The sequence below is a fragment of the Pelecanus crispus genome, chromosome 2, assembly GCF_030463565.1.
Source record: "Pelecanus crispus isolate bPelCri1 chromosome 2, bPelCri1.pri, whole genome shotgun sequence".
Lineage (NCBI taxonomy): Eukaryota > Metazoa > Chordata > Aves > Pelecaniformes > Pelecanidae > Pelecanus > Pelecanus crispus.
Window position 1 is genome coordinate 41,559,388 of NC_134644.1, and position 16,974 is coordinate 41,576,361.

The following is a 16,974-nucleotide window of genomic DNA, read 5'->3' on the forward strand; positions in this document are numbered from 1 at the left end:
AAACCTCAGCACAGCCACCGCTGCGGTGCGGACACAGTCCCACAGCCCTACAAGTTTTGCACCTCTGACTGAAGTTGTTTTTCAGCCTCCTCAGACTGACTTCCCCTCCGTTTTGCCCTGAACAACAATACTTGCCTGACACCGCTCAAACGCTGTAGCCAACAACCAACCTGACTGCGGCAATCTCAACTTACATACGACCCAAGAATCCAATGCGCACCGATGTGAATCACAGCATTCCACGACATCCCCCACGCTGAACTCGAAAGTTACATACCAACCTAGATTTTTTTGACTGCAACCTGCGCCAGCCTGGTTAGGATGCCTGTCAAAAAGCAAAAGTGCTATGAAATGAAATTCATAGCACTGAAAGGCATCGCACACAAGCTGTCGTCCCCTCTCACATTTTGCATGAGCAATTTCTGCTCGTTTGTGTTCTCTCACACACGATGTCCTGAAACAGTTACGTAAAATGAATATTTAACTTACACTAGTCAGCTGTATTGAACTGCACTTAATTGCTTATTAAGTGAAGTAAATTATCCTTACCATATTCGTCAGAGGTGAAAAACCTACATATATGGCTACATGTAGTGCATTCATTAGTTTACGGACCCCAAATCCCTTGGAAAGTATCAGATATCTACACAGTGTCCCATGGTGCAGTATTTTGTAGCTGGATGTCTCAGCTAGCTTGCAGATATGTAAAATCATATACAAACAGACATCTCCCTATTGATTGCCTCTGTGACGAGGCTCGTTTACTCCTGCAAACATTTTCTGCAGTGTATTTCAATCACGGAATCTTCTTTTAAAAATAGAGTTGAATAAGAATTTGCAAAATGTGGGTTTGGATGAAACAAGTTACTTTTAGTCAAACTACCGCACCATTTTGCGTAAGTCCCTTTGATAGCTGTACGCCTATTTTGACTAAGATGCTTGTACAACTGAAGTAAGTACATACACTTGCTTATGTGGCCCTAACAGTCATTTCAGTTTGCCCCTTGGTGCCAAATGAGTCAGAGAGAGGTAAAACGCTGGAAGAAAATTATGGAGTAAAACCCAACAAAACTGTTTGGCATGATGAAGTGAAGGCTGAACACGACCGCTAATGAGAATAGAGAGTCTTTCACCTCTGGCTGCCATGAGAAATCCTAGCTGGTTGAAATTGTAATAGACAGGTGTCCACTTTCCCATAAAAGATCACAGCAATGAATATTAATGGATTAATCACATAAACCTTACTCTGTAGTTGCACAGTCTCTATCTGCTATGTGGACAAGCTGAGTTCACTTCCTAAGTGTATCAGCATTGCAACTTCCACAAACGCTATCTGTTTGTTATTTAATATAAGCCAATATTTTAGTGACTATGGATTTCAGAACTACTCCAAATAAAAAGCTTCAACTTAAAAAGAAAAGCATTTTGTGGACCATATCCTCTTCCATCCGTAACAGTAGCCTAGATCCTTGATGAGTCATGCTCGTAATTTCCATGTGGCAGCTACAGCCAACTGCTTCCACCAAAAAGAACAAACAAAAAAAATGTAATAGAACTTTATAGCATAATATTTAATGTAATTAGGCAGCTGGAAGAAAGGAGGAAAGTTGACATCTTAGGACCAGCCAAGTTACCTATGTCATAAGTGTAAGTTCAGCAGGTCACTAATTTCACAGTTTTCTCCCCAGAGGTATAATTTTTAGGCCTATCATGTGAAGATGTTCAATGTGGGACATGGGTAGATGAAAAAAAGAGTGGTTCCTGTTAAAACCCTAATCATCACAGCACTAGATAACTCCTAGGCATGAGATGGGCATATGATTGTTACCTGAAAGAAGAGTCGGTTCATAAGCAGTTATTTTAGGGATGTGTCTGAATAGAAGCCCTATTAATTTGATAGTATGAAAACCATGATCCCCAGACATATAAGTCAGTAGAGCTCCAGTTATTTTTACTTGTTAAAAGCAAAGTAACACCAAGTCACCGCCAAAACGTTTTGCAATGTCATTGACCGATTCTGCTTCTCTTCGCCTTCCTGACTTCTTCCGACCACTGCGTTTCTCTCCCAGTCAAGAAAAGGACGTTTTTAGGAATACAGAAGTTTAATCCAACAATTCTGGGTGAGGACGAATTTCACACAGCCCAAGCAAAGCTGCATATTATGGTAGAAAACAGTCTGAACCATTGCAGTTAGCACTACAGAAGGATTATTCAAGTGTTATTAGCTAGAGCTTAGATGTTTGCGCTGTTGAGCTCAAACCGCAGTGACTTGTTACGTAGGAATACTTCATCAACAGGAAAAGCAATCATCTTTTTCTTTGACATGATAGTATGAATAAAATCTACTGATAAAAACTGAAAACATGGAAGAGTTTAAGTCTAAGGAAATGGTTAGAACTGATTGATGACTTGAACTATGTCAAACTTTCATTATGAAACCCCAAACCACATGAAATGTCCTGCTTCCAGTTTCATTGTTAACTCAGAACTCTGCCCAGGTTCTGCTACACTTTTTCTAAGGTTCAAAACCTTTTAAGTAAAACTGCGCATCTAATTACGGCCGAACTTGACAGGAGTCAATATTCATTGTACATAAAATACATGCAAAATGTGTGGTTTTGGTGTAAAACAAATTGAAAGTTGGTGGTTTTGGCCGAATTTGTTTTTTCTTCTAGGGCTTGTTCCAATCTCAAACCCAGATGATTCCACAATAGACTAAATGAATGAGTTTTTCACAGTTCTTTTCAGGAACAATTAGCTGTTAATATTCACAGTTCTTTTAAGGAGCAAGGTACCTGTTAATATTCAGGCACTAACATAAAAAAGGTTTAGCATATGCAGTGTCACTAAGATAAAGGTCATTTATACACGTGTCAGAGTATGCTTAGTTTAAATGCAAACAACATAAGGCAAAACCAAGTCACTTCAAAATGTTACTCCAAGTACCCTGTAAATGTTCAAAATGCTTGTCCTGATTTACAAAAACAGCAAAAAAGGAAAAATTAACAAAAACATATTCCAGTATTTAATGTATTTATTTGCTAAAACAACCGTATTTCTAGATTTCCTGCTAAGTGGGTATAATGGACACAGACCGAGAAGGAGAGCAGCAGGTGGGAACCCACTAGAATACAATATTTTTAGGGCAAAATAAGGCTAGTATTTATGACAGTTCATTTATACTCATGCACGCACTAGAAGGAAATGCCTGTATAAGTGCGTACAAATTAGTTCCTGAATTAAATAAAAAAATCTGGGGGAAAAGTTTGTATTTTATGTTGACATAAGAATAGCTGAGTAAGAAGAAACTGAGGCATGCACATGAAGTTTCCTAGCAGAGCTTCAGCTGTGATAGAAGAAATAACATTTGAAACTAATTATTTTTTGCAGCGTCTGTGTTCATTTCCTTAGGATCTCTTCTACATAATTTGTTTCTGGCAGGTTATACTACAAACTCCTTCCTGTATTAGATTTTTTTCTTTAGAAATGTTGGTAAGACACTCATGAGAAATTTTCAAATACTCTGCTCCTGAAAAAGATGTGGTGCATTCTCTCAGCTCATTCGTCTTTTATAGGTATACAGATGGAAAATCTCTCTGTGCCACATCTGAAAATGTGCCACTTCAAAGGTGGGTGGAGCCAGGTGAAGAAATGCTCCCAATGATCGCAGTCATAGAAAAGTAATGTCCAAATCAACTTACCCCCGTGTTTCTGAAACACGGGACACCTTCAAATACAAGAATCCCCCAATAAACTGCCATGAATGAAATACACAAAAAACCTGTGGTCTCATATCCAAGCCCACGCTTAAAGCTCTTTCAGATTTTCTTTTCTGTAAAGAGAGAGAAAACATATTTAGCTCTTCTTATACTTCATACCAATTGGTTGTTGCTGTGGGCATGTCGCAAAGGGTTATCATCTTGCTTGCTTGCTTTAGGTCTGTGAAAATCTTTCCACGACCAAAAGAAATATTACGCCCAGTCCATACTGAACTTTTTAATAAAAAGCAGAAAAGCAATCTGCTTCATTGTCAAATGATTGAAAGAAATTTAATTAATGCCTTTGGAGGGAACGCCTATATAAGTATCACAATCACAAGAATGTGTGTATATGCATACATGAATACATATGCAGAGCCACCGTCTACCCTGTTGCTTTAATGTCATACCACTATAGGCCATGAGCAGCTGAAGGCAGAAGTGAACACATACAATTTAAAATATCGTGCTGACATAATTTTAAGGTTAAATGACATTGTATAATTTATTAGAAGATTAAATGTTGGCTTCATCACAGGACAATTTAGCCCTAGAAAAGGAAGGCAGTATAGAAATGCTAGCAGACAAACAAATTAAAAATAGTAAATTAGAAACAGGGGAAAATGAGTTTATGCCACACCGACAAAACCTAAAAGAAACAAAAAAAGCCCAAACCCAAAAAGCAAAAAACACAAAGATGCATGAAAAGCAGTATGCTATGTTAGATGTTTATCTATACATAAGAGACAGGTGTCACAAAAACAAAACAAAAAAATCACGAAGCTAAAGAGAAACTTTAACTCACCAGTTTCCATCTGTTATATCTGAATTCATGCATAATTGATTATCCATGACTGGTAAGTTCTTTTTTTTCACTAGCCTAACACAGTTTTCTAAACATTATGTGTTAAATCACCACCAAAGTAAAGGGTGTTTGAGAAACCGTAAGGGCAGAATAAAAATTTTTTAATGAAAAATAACATGTCAGTTAATAATAGAGCTGACCTATGTTTAAGAGAGAAATTTTAATCATGTGCATATTAAATATTAATAACCTATTCTGTTATTGTTATAATAAGGTTAAGTAAGCTTCTCCATGCTTAAGGAAAAAGAAAAAGTAGGAATATGTAACAGTGAAAAAAAGCGCTGAGAAGCAGAGACATAAGGAAAATGTGTCAACAATAAACAAGAGGAAATGAGAAAGAAGGAAAAGATGAAGGTGGAAACTAATCTCTATGTGTCATTATGACTGCCAGAGTACTGGCAAAGCAGCAGCATCCTTTTATTTCAATTTTAATCATTTCTGAATTTTAATACCCTGCTCCTTTTGTAATTCTCCTGGCATTCCCTATATGCATCCATCCCAGCCAAAACACCAGTGTAAATTAAATGGCACGCAACCACACCACTGATGTAGTTCTCCCAGTAGAACCAATTGAGTGACCAAAAAGCAGAGAAGGTATGACTACTTTGTGTCCCTGTGGACCACTGGCCAATTAAGTGACTTAATGTTCTTCAATTCCTTTAATTTTGAAAAGAAGGGCAGTGGTTAGGTAACCCAGCAATATAGAGCCATTAAAAAAAAATAAAGCAAGCCAGTAGTAATACAATAATCAGTGACCATCAGGGCCTGGAAAAATGAGTTTGCTCTCACTGGCACTAAGGAGCATCACATGATTATTTAATTACAGCTCTAATTTTTGTCTCGTGGATGGCAACATATCAACAATTAATAGGGCAAATAGAGGAGACTGCATTTTTAAAGAGACAGAACCTATATGAAATACTGCTTGAAAATGCAATTTATCAGACAGTATAATGCTTCTGAAGGCACATCTGTCATCATGCCACACATATAAAAAAATTCTACTGGTTCAATTTTCTTGCATGGTATCTAGAAAATTCTTCTGGAATGCTTAGCAAATAATAACTGCACCTATAAGTATCCTAATTGTCACTTTAAGTGGCAATGCAGAAGTCAGTTTCTCATAGGACATGCAATCCAAATAAAGTAGTGGAATCACAAGTTTCAAATATAAAAATGTTATTATGAAATTACTACATCTTTTATCTTAAAAAGATTATTACAAAATTCTTCAAGAATCCAAAAGGATTATGTATTCAGCGAGTCAAGTGAAGAAAAAAGAAAGAAAAAGAAAGTCAATAAAATACAGTCAATGGGACAGAGATTGATTTTGATTGATTGATTTTACTGTGAGATTTTCTCACAAAGCATACAGAAACTAGGGGCTCAACACCAATATTGTACTGTTCCTGCACAATACTGCTCGTTAAGAAGTGAAAAACAAAATCTGAAAGAAGACATACATGTGATCGATCAAAAAGCTCTGCTCTACAATGGTTGGATGCGGTTCCCATCGTGCCTCGTCCTGCAATGACCGCAGTGCAAAACATGGGGAACTGTGGGAAGTTCAGTATGTGGAGGAGCACTTTTCACAAGATGCACAATTACAGGAATCTGCAGATCTATCAAAAGACAAACTCTCATTTTATGTACCTGATCTTCCTTGCAAATGTAGTCACTTTTCCACAGCAATGCGTGGACCAATTTACGAATCCCATAAATTTACACTATCCATGATGTGTTTCACACAGTATTCAATATCTGACATGGGAAAGGCAAGCTCCAGATTTCCTCTAAACATTATGCTGTACATGTGAAAAACCTACCAAACTACTCCTAGATTTTTTTTTAATCTTACTTCTCAATATATAACTTAAATATGCTTTTTTGTTTAGTATTCTAAAATCTACCCTTTGAACATGCAAAGAAATGCTGAGTTTGGGCCCTTGCACAGAAAAAGAAAAAAAAAAAAAACCAGCTAAACAACAGTTCAAGGATTATTAGGAAAAGAAGTGTAACTACAGAAGAAATGCTGTTACAATAAATGCCCCATTCCTCCTCAAAATTACGTAAAATTAAGTTGTTTTCATTGAAGACATGAACATTCTGGATTGGAGATCTTAATCTATAATCTGAAAAAGAAAGCTGGCAAGCAAGAGCTTGTATGTAAAAGTATATATCATTCTTTTCATGCACTGGTTATACAGATAACATGTCTCACAAAGACTGTAATTAAATGTCTAGTGCAGAAGTAGCACTAAAAAGCATACAGTATTATTATATTACAATGAATCCTTAGAAGCTAAAATTGTCATTTTTAAAGTTTTAAGATGCCTTTAATTATTTAATTTAATTAATTGAGACTTCTTACATTTATCAAGGAAGCCCACCTATGACGAAATGCGTTAGTGATTTAAAAACTTTCTAATACGTCTCTCCACAAAAATATTAATTTAATCTTTGATTATAAACATTTTAAAACTCACTCTGCAATTTCTCTCCACTTCCTTTTTTGCCTTTGGTCCCTCTGTAAGTTTGCGTTCACACACACTCTCTCACACTCTCCCCTCCTCTCTTTCTGTCTTTTATTTAATATATTAGAATTAGGAATACAGTGTGTGTATGATATTTAGTATTTTTCTCCTGTTCATTGCAAATGTTTTTAATTACCTGGTTGTTACAAACAAACATATATTCTAAGTGCAGTTACTGAAGAGGAAATACCTTTGTCGTACCTTTGCATGTGGGTTTGAGTTCAGAGCAGCAATTCTTTGCACTTGTGCTGTACAATGTTTTCCACTCTAGGACTGATTTACAAATATAAAGAATTAATTAATCCTTCAGTGTTCTATGAAACATGTATATTACTAATTTTATAGCTGGGTAAATAAACCAGGGGCATATTAAGGCCGCATTTATAGAGGGATTGTGCGCTGCAGCTTCCTTTTCTTTCATATGAAGTTGCGAGTGCGGAGCATTTTCAAAATCAGGCTTACGGCATTAAGGATTGCAAACACGGCATGGTCAGTTATTTACCAAAGACGACACACTTTTGTCAGGGCTGAAACCAGACCCAGGATTCCAGACACCAGAAAAGATTACGAGACAATCCTGCAGGTACATACGATCCGAGTGCATCACCACTTCTTCTAGTGAGCAGCAAGTGGAACAACACACAAATGATTGCTGCTGGCCAAATAAATCCTGTCAGAGCAGGATCCTGGGAAGATGAGATGCACTCGAGGTTGGAAGCACCTCCCTCATCTCCTCAGGTCATATCATGTCATAATGTGCCAAGGGAAAGAGATAGAGCAGATAGTTGCTGGGAGTTATGCAAGACCAACACAGCTGATAGACGTGGCCCATCCTGATGTTCTGCACCCAGGTGCAGCTGGGGTGACTGAGGTCCATCTGCAGGCGAGCAGACTCTTCTACCTGTATAATCTGCAGCTCACAACAGAAAAGCACGAGGTGGTGAGAGCTAACACTTGTGAACCTACAGCTGTGGAGACATGTTTTGAACGATGCTTTACAACACCTCAGAGAGAGGAGCTAGCCTACGCTCCGGTGAAGGGAAGCCTTCTTACAGCCTATCCTAATCCTGGCACACGCAAATGCACACAGTCTCACAGGAAAATTGATCTCCAAAGAGATCGCTGCATATTGGTATTCTAAATAAATAGCTAAAATGTGAGCCTGGCATAAATACTAAGTGTTGGTGTGTCCCTCAGCCCATCGGAACACCTAACACTGATCCCCTACAAGAACTGTAAAAACAAAGGTCTACCAACCTCTGCAGTGATACACCAGTGTGCATGGGAGGAACGTCAGGCCCAGCAAGTTTAAAAGGAGCTATTTACAATTCAGACTGTGCCTGAGGTACGTTACTATGCTCTACTACTGCACTCTACTATTACTAAGCCATTCCTACTACACTGCACCAGATTACACAGATTAAGGGTAGATTACAGCTGGTACAGGGCACAAGGACCAGATCAGAACATATGAACAAAATCAGTACTGGCAAGTCTCCTTAAAATTAATCTCTATCGAGATTTATACCGACTGAGAGCAACGCAGTGCAGAAACCATTAGAAAGTCGACATTTGCAAAGCAACAAAATGGATATGATTAAGTAGTGAAGTGTTGGTGATAACTGTGGTAAACTTAGATGCGACAGGATGGCAAATGTTTGAAAACACCTACATTTTTGAAAGGAAAATTATAGTATATCCTTTCTGAAGTAACAGTTACAAGTTGTGGTCAGGGCTGTTGAAAGTTCATGACACCGCTCACATAGGAACTGACATACAAGCTAAATTAACGCTAAATGTAATAATTTCAGAACCTGAGGAAAAAATGGACCTCTCAGGTAGAGGTTATTAATGGAATCCTCCGACGGAGAATTTAGGGAAGCTTTCTGCAAACCGTGGGTCATTCTCTCTGCAGTCGTCTTCAGTTCAAAAGCCAGCTACTTGGATGCATTAGTCCAAGATTAAAATCAACATCAGTGGGGTTTTCTGACATGGACTTTATAAAGTTGCAAAATTTCAGTATAACAAGCAATGAGAACTGTAAGTTACTCTTTAACCGTCAAACTGTTTTACTTTTTTTTTTTTTTTTTTAGAATCAGTAGCAACTTTGTGACAACTAAAGTTTAAAAAATGCACTTGATTGCATAGTGACAGATTTGCAGAACATTTTTCATCACACACACATATGTGCTTTCAGTTATTAATAAAATGCTTCTGCCCTTAATCTGCCGTTGCCTGAATATACAATTTCAGTGACTTGGATAGACAAATACTGTTAAGGAATTCTGTTTTCCCTGTTTGAGATGCAATTCAAATACACCAAGTAAAACTGAATACTATGTCTTTAAAACTGGCTTCTGCATGCCACAGAAAGGAATACCAAATCACTTTTCTATTAAGTTCTTCTTGGAGTGGAATGATAACAAAACTTTCTTTTCTTGCGCCCCCCCCCCCCCCATCCCCCTCATTTTAAATGAGGAAGAGCCAGCTGCCCTGGATAACACCACAGGTAGATATTAAAATGGAGACAGCCATTATTTAGTGGCGACAGGAATATAAATACATGCACTAACCTATAAACTGGTGTTTACTTCAGGAAAGTAAGTCATATTTTTCCTCTGATTGCCGTGCTGTCAGTTTAATGCAGCGTAAATAAACAGTAGGTGCATGATAGCTTTAAGTAGAAAGTGTTCATTCCACAAGAGGAGCAGATTACTGAAGCCTGATGCCTATAATGGCAAAAGCAGAACTTCCATTTTACCTGAAAATATAGCCACCCGTGCTAAGAGACTTGTGGCTTTTCTATTAAATTAATTTGTCAGAATTCTATGAAAAATATTACGTAGTCAAAGAACTTTACCAAAAACATTAATTTTTGCAGCCCTCAACTTGAACCATTTGAAAAAACAAAAGCCAATCACTCCTCTGTAATTTCATCATCCCATCGCTCTAAATGAAAGCTTTATATAATCAACCTAATATAACAGAAAATAAAATGATATATAGAATTGCCTATACTTTGAGTTATTTTGTTCTTATAAATATATTCCCTGACTGAAAGTAAAAAAATTCCCCTTTGGAAAAAGCAATGATTTCTGAGAAGATTGTATATACACTCTACATCTATTAACATAAATTATAAGAAAGTAAAATGTTCCAGATGTGTTTAAACTGTTGTAGAAGGAAAGTTTGTGGCTTCATTGGATATATATTAAATATATCTAGAGAGAGCAATGGCAGTTATGTACAAGAAGGCAATAAAATGCTTCAGTAGTATCTACGTTAAAATAGCGTAGTTCCTAGAAATATGACTAAAGCATTTCAGAAGTCTGATTTCCTCCAGTTTTAATTCAGAAATCTACTTTTAATATATTTTTTCTATATATTGCAAGCTATTTTGTTAATAAAATAGACTAATCTTTTTTTTTTTTTTTTTTTTTTTTTTTCTCCCAAATAGAGCTGGAAACCTTAAGAAGGACTTCAAATTTATCTGACAATGCTTAGGTTAAAAAATAGGTGACAACACAAAGGTGACAATACTTCCAAAAACTGAGTAGCCGATACAATTAAAAGATTTGGGTTTTTTTTTCCCCAAGAACACCAGACTTCAGCTATCATCTTCTAAACGGCAGTCGCACACATTTAAACCCCTCTCTACCCCAAACCTGAAATGTGGGATGAGTTAGTGCTCATTCGGGACTTTGCTACTCTAAAGAGGTTTTTGTGCTGAAGGGGTTGGATGTGCTCGTGTTCCCGGCAGGACTGAACCTGGCGGTGCCTGTGGGATGCTCTCAGGGCTGCAGGCACGCTGCCTGCCCTGCCTTGGGAAACACAGCCGCAGAGGGCAGGTGCTCATCAGCTGACCCACTGGGCCTACGCTGCAAACCAAAAAGGTGCCCTGCTCGCGGGCAAGCTCAGGCTGCGGTGGCAGACCCTCTCGGCTTCTCATTCTGCCACAGCACTATGTCCCATCAGCGATTTACAGATCGACTCCGTCTGCTTTACAGTGCTTTCTGGGGAGCGCGCAGCAGCGGGTTAGGATTCGTGCGTATCACTGAAATAACAGGAGAGGAGAAACTGCAAGAGTTACTTTCCTATTTAAAGTATGAAGAACAAAGAATATAAAAAGGAAACAGCCAGTTTTTCAAAGTGTACGCACAAAAAGTATTCCATTTAAATATTTTTTGTTCCAGTAAACTCTTTTGCATACAAAGGACTTATTTATTACATATTTGAACTTGTGGGAAAAAGGGAAGGAATGCACTGATTCCTGAAATAACTCTATAGTCTTTCTGGAGACTTCACTCTTCTGTGCTCTTGTTCTGCTCAGAACAGTTTTATTCCAGGGACGGAGGAATTCCTTGGAGTCAGTTGTTTCTTTTCCACTAGCTGTTTGTATTCAAGAGTAGGCACACATAGCATACTAGCCAGTGATTTTAATTTCTCTTCTATTGCCTTATTATGTGTGTGTGCTATCTGTTTAGAAGCATGCTTATACGTGAACACGTTGCATTTGCTGCCTGCTCGTTTTGTTACCTACTCTACGTTATTACACGTTTCTGTGCAAACCATTGCTTCGACTTGAAAAGCAAGGTAATAGCAATAACAATCTCAAATAGAAAATGAATTAGAAAATGAGTGTATGTATAAATGTATTAAAGAGCATATAGGAATACGGGACTGAAAAGAGCACTCTCAAATTCTACAAATAGTGCTGCAGAGTAATTAGAAGACACAAATTGCAGAGAACATCCTACATTCATGTCTTTACACTCTACGCTTACTGTTTCAAGTTGTTTTTGAATAGTGCGCCTGATTTGACACATTTCTATCTGGTGATTGTGTTAAATGCTTGAAGAGATAGTGAAATATCCAAGCATTCCTTGTGCTAACTACAGCTGAAATTTTACACTTATTGTAACCTTTTCTAACAATGTGAGAAAAACAGAGTAAATATATTAAATTTGTTTCACAACAGATGCTTAGGTTGTTAATATTTAAGATGCCTATTCATGCTATTCCTGTCTGCACATTTGTCAAAAATGTAAGCTTGAATGCTAATGTTTGCCAGCAGACTACAGCAGACAAATATACGAATGCACGGTACCAAAACAATATAAAGTAGAAATAAGGGACTGCTGCTAACTCCCACCCAAGTAGCGCGGACCAGAATTGGAAGGGCACTACCAGATCACGCGCCCTGGAGTCTCTGCATCTGAATTTGTGAATTATTTTCACAGAAGCGCTGCGCTCAGTTGGATTGACTAAAACCAGCGGAGAGCCTTCGTCAGTTTAAACTCACTTCAGCTTAGGAGCTGGTGCAAAGTATTTCGTCAAACTTGCATTTTAGCGAAGTTTCTCTCGCAGTCAGAGAAGCCTGGAGGCTGGCAGAGGGAAACTCCGGCCCGGGCAGGTGCCTGGCAGGAGCGCTCCCCCCGGGCAGCGAGCGGAGACGGCGGCAAAAGGGACGGCGGGTTGAGCAAAACCTCGGGTGGCGGGTTTGGAGACGGGGCGGAAAAAATCAAAAATAAAATCCTGGAGCACAGAGGCGAGTTCCTGGCACCGCTCCCCGTGACAGCGGCAGCGCCGGGTCGTGCGGCGGGCGGCCGGGGGGGGGCCGGCCGTGCCCCCCACCGCCACGGGGCCGCCCCCGGCGCGGCGAGCCGCCGCCGCTCGGCCGCCCGCGCAAGCCCCGCGCCCCGCGGAAGCGCCCACCCCACGACCCCCACCCCCCCCACACGCCCCTCCGCGCCCCCCACGCCCGCTCCCACCCGCCGCTTCGCCCCGCGCCCCCCGACCCGTCGGGGCTGCCGCCGCCCCGTCGCCCAGCGCCCGCCGCTGCCGGGCGGCGCGCGGGGCCGGGGAAGAAGTTTGCCAAACTTTTAGCTTTCCCCCCCCCCCCCCCCCCACCTCCGCCCTCCCCCCCGCCCCAACTCCTCCGCTCCCCCCGTGTCGGTGGCGGGCGAGGCGGCGGCGGGCGGAGGAGCGGAGCGGGGCCGGCGGCCGCCAGCGGCGCGGCGGCAGGTGTGAGCCCGGGCCGGCCGGCGGGCTCCGGCAGCGGCGGCGCCAAGCGCAGCCCACCCCCCCCCAACCCCCCGCCCCGTGTCTCCCCCCGCCCGCCCTCCCGGGTCGGCACCGCCGGGCTCGGTAAATCAGCGCGGCGGGTGCCCCCGGCACGGCCCCGTCCCCCCCCCGTCCCCGAGGAGCCACGCCGAAGGAGCGGGACCGACTCACTCATGGGAGCGCGGCGGGCGAGGCCGGCGACACCTCCGGCTTCCGAGGCGCCGGCGAAGTTAATTGCACTGAAGTTCAAGTTGTCTTTTCACCCATCAGGAGTGGGCGTTTAAAGGAAGGAGAGCGAGGAGGAGGAGGGGGAGGGGGAGGGGGGAGAGTCGCTCTCGCTCTCGCTCGCTCTCGCACACACACACACACACGCACGCACGCACACGCGCGCACACACACACACGCGCGCACACGCACACGCACACGCACACACACACACACACACACACACGCCCGCCCGCTCGGCTCCGCTCCCGAGCTGCCTCAGCGAGGAGGAGCCCGGACGGAAAACACCAGGGCAGCAAGGTACCGGCGTGGGGCAGCCCTGCCTCTGTCCGTGTGTCTGTCCGTGTGCCTCTGTGTCTGTGTGTGTGTGTGCCTGCGCACCCCCCCCCCCCCCCCCGCCTCGCACGGCCCCTCCGGGCGGGGAGGTGCGCGCTGCCCCCGGGGAGGGGGCGGCGGTGCCGTCGGGGCAGCGCGGCGGCGGGAGGCCGGCTGCGGCGGGGGGGGGTGGGCTCCGCGCCCGCTCCGCGCCCGCTGCCTCCTGCCTGCGCGGCGGCGGGGGGCTGCGGGAGCGAGGGGGGTGGTGGGGGGGGAGCCGAGCGGCGGCTGGAGCGCGGCGGCTGCGTGTCTCTGTGCGTGTGTATGCGTGTGTGTATGCGTGTGTGTGTGTGTGTGCGCGGCGTCTCCTCCTCTCCGCCCGCTCCCGGCCCCCCGCGGCGGCGGGGCTGACCTGGTGGAAGTGCCGGGGGGATGCGTGTGTGTGGCCATCCCTGCCGCCCCCCCCCCCCGCCCTCGAGAGGGGCCAGAATCCGCCCCCGCGTTGCATCCCCCCGGCGCCGCGCCCCCGGCCCCCTCCCCGCTTTTCCCCTTCCCTCCATCCTTCCCCCGCTCCTTTATTCCCACACCTGCCCCCGCGCCCCGTGCCCGCCCCCCGCCGCCGCTCCCCGCCACCCGCCGGCGGCCGCTTTCGGGCAGGCAGCGCCCCACGGCCACCGGCCATTTAAGGCCGCCGAGGAGGCAGCTCCGCGGCCGCGCTGGCGGCCTCGGCGGGACGGGGATGCCCGGGGTGAGGGCAGGCATCCCCCGGGGTCGCCGCCCGCCCGCCCGCCGCCGCCTCCAGCCCCGCTGCCCCGTCGGGGCCGGCTCCCGCCGCGCGTCGCCCCCCGGTTCTCTCGCCTGGGGTTTCACCTGGCACCACGCGCTCCTCCAAAACGCAGTTTCAGAATTGCCTTTATTCGTGTAACTTCTCCTCGGGGAGGGACTTGTTCTCTCTTCTTTTGTTTTTTAAAACCTTCTTTCCCATCTTCGCTGATGCAGGGTTTGGAAGCGAAGTTCCTGGAGAGTGAACCTGGCAGTAAGCGCGGGTTTCCCTGAAAGCTGAGGCTGTTTCTTATTCCCCAGGAGGCTGAGAAGGGACCCTGGATGTCAGCCCAATCTCCGGTTTTTGTTTGTTTTGACTTTGAGGCAGATTTCCTCTTTCAGCTCTGGGAATTGACAGGTACAATTCCTGTAGGCACCTTTGCATGTCTCAGAAACAAGACCGAGAACACGAAGTTGATACATCAATGCTTTTCTTAGTTAACCAGTGGTATGCCTTTCTATTAAGTGCTATTATAAAGTGCAACCTTGTAGCACAGTTATTGAATAATCATTAATCCGTGGAGGATACACAAGCCCAAAGGTTAATAATAGGAATAACAATTAATAATATTGACCTTGCCAGTGGGGAGAGTATTTTTGTCATAGTTATTAAAAGGCACTCCTATTTATACTGTGTGCAGTGGTGTAAATTTGGACCCAATATGTTGAGTACCAAATTACGGCAGCAACACCAGAAATTAATTTACCCCATTATTTCCATGTTATCAGGCCTCTGACTTTTCTCCCTTTAAAATGTATCATCCACTGCTCTCTCATTTTAAATAGAAATGCTAAGTCTTTAATCAATTCTGACATTGCCACTAGAAAATAACATCTAGCTCTCTTACAGAGATAAAAATTTATTTGCCTGCAGCTGATTTGTTGTAGTGCTTTGGACCTATTCATTTCTCAGAGAGGACTTAGCTTTTTATGGTCTTTAGGTACCACGGGGTAATAAATAGAAAGTCCATACAAAGGGGATATTCTCACTTCTACAAGTTCAACTCTGCTCCCTAGAGCTGCCTCCTCTCACAGCTACTCAGACTGACTGACTGACTAACCGGCACCCTTCTATTGTCAAAGACCTATCTCCTTTATTTATATCACACTCTTCTGACTGAATCCTAATAATAATCATGTTTCATGTCTCAGAAATCTAATAATCGAGTTACTCATTCTTATAAATTGCAGCTAAGCTATTTGGGTTAGTCGCGTTATCCCCACTTTAAAGGCAGGGAAACTGAAACGGGAAAATTAACACATTTGCCTGAGGCCACACATGGATTTAAGAGCAGATCCAGGACTGGAACTGAATTTAGACCAAGCTCCCTCTTAAAGATCCTCAAGTACACCGTGGAAAACGCTCCTTTAAAAAAGAAATGTAATATAAACCTTCTTTTTCATCAATTTTGTATATTATTCAAAATACACACCCCTTTTTTAGATCCCATGGCCTTTTCTAAATACAAGATTTGTCCAGCTCTTTAAAAAGTGTGGTATCTTTCAACTACATAGGACAGTTTACTTTGGAAACAAGAAACATTTAATATGAGATTGTAAGCAGTAATGGGAACAGAATTGCTTGTTATTAGGTTACTGTAAACAATATGCAGTGGATGTTATGGTGTATTTACAGGCCAACAAAATATAATGAGAAGTCCAGCATTAGTATAGATAAGGAGCTATTGCTTACCTAGTGTGCACCGGTTTTCACCATAATGCTCCTTCAGTGCTTTCGGTATCAAAATACTTAGCATGGGTCTGAAAATTGAAAAACATACAGGACAACCATATACTGTGTTCGAGAGTTATGATTTATATCATTAAGCAGTGAGTTTTACCAAGTTGTGTCATTCATGTCACTGAAGCAAGATGTGTATTGTCTGCCCTTTAGCTGCGGCACGTCATCAAAGCTACATTATGGTATGACTGAGCGCAGATGGCATGCCTAAAAAGCAGGTGTACGATACAACTTTCCTATTACTGACACGTAGATGTTTCCTCTTCCTCAATGTCCACTCCCAGATGTTTGCTTGCCCAACCTTCTACAGGAACTATAGAAAGTCCTGCTTGTCCTGCTCATCCCTGATAGCTGGAATTTTACAGTCAAAACCCTATACAGAATAAGCGTTCACATATATTTTTATGTATTTATGCTGACAGCTCCATTCTGAGCTTTTGTAGAGTTCTGAGGGAAGTGGGTGCAGATCTCATTCAAATAATCATTTTTCAATACCATTAGCATTACCTGCCAAAATGAAAGTGGCATACGAATCACAATAATCCACTCATGAATTTGTGGATTTAGAGCCTGCCAAGGAACACCAGAAATCCACATGATTTCAAAGTCCCATGAGTTTTTAGGGACTTTGAATGGTGTGTAAAAGTACAT